This window comes from Diaphorina citri, unplaced genomic scaffold (genome assembly GCF_000475195.1).
Source record: "Diaphorina citri unplaced genomic scaffold, Diaci psyllid genome assembly version 1.1 scaffold1484, whole genome shotgun sequence".
In the NCBI taxonomy this organism is placed as follows: Eukaryota; Metazoa; Arthropoda; class Insecta; order Hemiptera; family Psyllidae; genus Diaphorina; species Diaphorina citri.
The window spans coordinates 51,530-56,513 of NW_007378910.1; the positions used below are offsets into that span (position 1 = coordinate 51,530).

Below are 4,984 nucleotides of genomic sequence, written 5' to 3' on the forward strand. Positions count from 1 at the left end.
TACTTATCTAACTACCTATGTATGTTAATGAACGTTTTTCTAGTTCTGATAGTTCTCACATTAAAAAATTAAAATTGACAGGGTTGTGCAAAAAGCTTAGCTATTGTTCTACCAATGTGATCAGAAGGTTGAATTCTGGTTCATATTTTGGATTTTGTCACAGTAGGTACATTTAGAGTTTTGTTTTCATTCTCAAGCCCTGCTAACTTTTAAAAGAGGAATAAAATAAATCAATGAATGTGTGAAATGCCAAGCAAATTAGTAAATAAATCAAGAATTACTTGTGCAAAATTGTTGGAAACTCTTTTTACCCTGTTCATCGAAACAGTTTTGCAATTTACACAAAACGTATCTTTTTATATTAGAATAAAATATCTCAGAACTTGTTACACATTATCCTGTGTGAATTGGAAACTCTTTTTACCCTGTTGATCGAAACAGTTTTGCAATTTACACAAAACGTATCTTTTTATATTAGAATAAAATATCTCAGAACTTGTTACACATTATCCTGTGTGAATATTTAAATATAAATTATAACAGACCCACCTGTTCGGTCCTGAAATTGAATACCACATGCAACAACGCAACCAAATAATTATTTGGACATGATTAAACATGAACAAAAATTCAATGTAAAGCAACCTAATTATTGACAGATTTCGCTTGAAAAAATGAGGTAAAAGTTACGTTATTTCACTCCAAATAGGAGTTACCCAGTAATACCCAGGTATTCCTCAATTATTTTCACTTACCTCTTATAGAATTTATAAAAGCTGTTAGTTCTCAGTAAATACGATATTACCCAGTAATACCCAGGTATTCCTCAATTATTTTCACTTACCTCTTATAGAATTTATAAAAGCTGTTAGTTCTCAGTAAATACGATAGGTAAATCAATATTTCAGTAATAACCGCACACGAAAGGGTTTTCACAAACTGACCCTATGGACTGAAGAAGCCAATGTAAAATAATAATAATTATTATTGCCCACATAAATTTTATTTGCACTCACTAGTGCTCCACTATGTGACATTTTAGGTCTAGGATTTAGAAGCAATTTATTAAAAATAGGCATAGCTAATAAACTGAATTACCAATAGTTAAATGAGATTAATTAGAGTGTGAGGGAGTTGAATTTGCCAAGCAAAAGTGTGGAAATAATATAATGTTGAAAAATTTGCTTTTGAATAATAGAATTAATTCCCAGATCGATTTATAGTGCCTGCTTCTTGGATGGATCTGGTTCCTTTTCCGGGTCATCAGTCCTTATGAATATAGAGATTAGGTATTTAATTATTTGATGTTGTAATGTAGTCAATCTCTTCAACTACTTAAAATAATACACTATTAAGTTACTATATTTATGTTTACTTCTAAATGATAAAAAATATAGTAAACACATAGATATATCTACTGTGCCACCCTACTGTTTCCTTGATATTTGGCTAAACCCATTCCTCCAGATATAAATTCTACTATGTGACATTTTAGGTCTAGGATTTAGAAGCAATTTATTAAAAATAGGCATAGCCAATAAACTGAATTACCAACAGTTAAATGAGATTAATTAGAGTGTGAGGGAGTTGAATTTGCCAAGCAAAAGTGTGGAAATAATATAAAGTTGAAAAATTTGCTTTTGAATAATAGAATTATTCCCAGATCGATTTATAGTGCTTGCTTCTTGGATGGATCTGGTTCCTTTTCCGGGCCATCAGTCCTTACCTTATGAATATAAAGATTAGGTATTTAATTATTTGATGTTGTAATGTAGTCAATCTCTTCAACTACTTAAAATAATACACTATTAAGTTACTATATCTATGTTTACTTCTAACAAGTGATAAATATAGTAAACACATAGATATATCTACTGTGCCACCCTACTGTTTCCTTGATATTTGGCTAAACCCATTCCTCCAGATATAAATTCTCCCTCCTGCAGCTTTTAAATAACTCATCTAATAGAAGCCTCTCTTGAATTTCTCTAGTTTACTTTAGAATAGAGGAAATTAATTTAATCACAAATTTGTACCTAAAGAAACAAATAATGTAATACTTAAATTTATTTTGGATTATTTTTATAAACATAAGATATATCTATAGATTAAATAGAAATATTACTTATAGAATATGTACCTACCTATTATATCGCTTACCTAAACATAAGAATAATGGTAAATTGTTGTGCCGATAGCTTTTAAATATCTCATCCAATAGAAGCCTCTCTTGAATTTCTCTAGTTTACTTAAGAATAGAGGAAATTAATTTAATCACAAATTTGTACCTAAAGAAACAAATAATGTAATGCTTAAATTTATTTTGGATTATTTTTATAAACATAAGATATATCTATAAATTAAATAGAAATATTACTTATAGAATATGTACCTACCTATTATATCGCTTACCTAAACATAAGAATAATGGTAAATTGTTGTGCCGAAGATTTGTGTTATTGATGTTTTTCTTGACGTTCGGGAACACCATTCCAATTCTAACAAAATTAGCGAATGATATAAATAATGACCAAATAATAATATAAAATGAAAAACAAAAGGAAATAAAACATTTTGGAAAAATAATTGATGACAAACCATCTCCAAATCACATTTTGATTATTTCAAATTTGATGACATGAGAAAAGGAAAACTTGTGTAACAATGCCTAAAGAAATCATCTTTGAAAATTTGATCCAAATAAATGTTATAGAAAGCATATCTAAATCTGAGATACTATGAATTTTGAGAATCGGAATGATGATCAAAGGAAACGGATGCTACTTAAAATAAAATATCTGTATTTTTTGAATAATTTGCTTTTGATGTTCAATGTATTAACTGTCTTTCAAATCAATTCTTATTCTTATATCTAATAAAATATACTTAACTTTGCGTATGATTATTGTAATACCTATTATTAAGTTATCCGTAATTTAAAACAAACCGAATAAAAGTTACAGTTCATGTGAAATAGATATCCTTAAAATAAAATCACGATAAAAGCTTCTGGTGTTGCTGGCAGCACTTGGCTATGGTGTAGAGATTTTGTATAAGGCTCAAAATTTTCCAGTAGGACAAAGAGATTAAAAATAGTCTGGTGGGCAACATGTGGCCCGAAGGCCACTCGTTGGAAATCACTGATAATAATAAAATATCTAATATACCCAATAGTAAGTAATATAATATACCCAATGGCACATTGATATGTACATCGTATCGATATAAATGTCACACAACAATTCCAATCCATCACTCAACACTAACATGTACTTGCTGTTGTAAAATACTTATGTCAGACCAAATACTGATGTCCATACCGTACCAAGCAGGATGGTAACTATACTACTTGGTAACTTGGTTCTGTGATGTCTGCGTGATATTGTGAGTGTTATTGACCGAAAGAAGTGAGTGCCATGGAAGTGCTCTTGGGTCCGATTTAGAAAGCCTCTTGGGTACGGTTTCTAAAGTTCCTTGGGTACGTTTTCAAAAGTCCCTTGGGTCCGATAATCCGATTTCTAAAGGTCTTATCTATTTGGCTAAACTTGTACCAACTGGGCGAACCTTTTAAGACCATGGAAGATCCCCAGAATGAATAAATCTGTAATACAGGAAAAATACAAATGAATCTATTTCGGGAAAATTAACAAATTTTTGTAAACAACATTTAGCAGAGTCTGATAGAATAGAGAAGATCAAGAAGAAGGAGAGATTGTTTTTTGTATTATTGAACAATGAGTAAAAATTTTCGAAACGAAAATATCTAAATAAATTGGCACGACACTACAAAAATGCAATTACACACATCTGATTTCGACTGCATAAAATACAATAATGTCAATTGAAGAAGAAAAAGAAGAAGAAGAAAAAGAAGAAGCAAGAGAAACACTCTAAAAATATTGTAAATATACTCGTTTTCATTGTAAAAAAAAGAGACTTCACGACAACATGTGATGCCTACGCCACTTTAGAGAAGACAGAAGGAGACGAATTATTCATGGATTTAGAAAGCCTCTTGGGTACGGTTTCTAAAGTTCCTTGGGTACGGTTTCTAAAGTTCCTTGGGTACGTTTTCAAAAGTCCCTTGGGTCCGATTTCTAGAGGTCCTATCTATTTGGCTAAACTTGCACCAACTGGGCGAACCTTTCAAGACCATGGAAGATCCCCAGAATGAATAAATCTGTAATACAGGAAAAATACAAATGAATCTATTTCGGGAAAATGAACAAATTTTTGTAAACAACATTTAGCAGAGTCTGATAGAATAGAGAAGATCAAGAAGAAGGAGAGATGGTTTTTTGTATTATTGAACAATGAGTAAAAATTTTCGAAACGAAAATATCTAAATAAATTGGCACGACACTACAAAAATGCAATTACACACATCTGATTTCGGCTGCATAAAATACAATAATGTCAATTGAAGAAGAAAAAGAAGAAGAAGAAGAAGAAGCAAGAGAAACACTCTAAAAATATTGTAAATATACACGTTTTCATTGTAAAAAAAAGAGACTTCACGACAACATGTGATGCCTACGCCACTTTAGAGAAGACAGAAGGAGACGAATTATTCATGCATAATTCTCATTGAATTCTTTGTACCGTGCCGATTTTCTTCAGACTTATTGGAATTTGGAGAGGAGGAGAAGGAGGAGGAGGGAAAAACATTGTTGTTCATTTATTACTTTCTATTACTACAGTATAGCGGAGCTATACTAGTAATGAAAGTATTGCAATTGGTCCAAATTTTCAAAATCGGGGAAATGTGTGGAAATATCCGTTTTGGGGTCCCCTGATTCCAAAAAAGTGATTTTTAGGAAGAAGAAGCAAGAGAAACACTCTAAAAATATTGTAAATATACACGTTTTCATTGTAAAAAAAGAGACTTCACGACAACATGTGATGCCTACGCCACTTTAGAGAAGACAGAAGGAGACGAATTATTCATGCATAATTCTCATTGAATTCTTTGTACCGTGCCGAT

General features: G+C 31.1%; 1 long non-coding RNA gene across 1 annotated transcript; it reads left to right on the forward strand.

The window, feature by feature from the left end:
- The first annotated feature begins 412 nt into the window (after positions 1–412).
- LOC113470275 lies at positions 413–1,227 on the forward strand. Its single transcript, XR_003393386.1, has 2 exons — positions 413–730; positions 820–1,227. It is a non-coding gene; the product is annotated as an uncharacterized LOC113470275 (long non-coding RNA).
- The last annotated feature ends 3,757 nt before the right edge of the window (positions 1,228–4,984 follow it).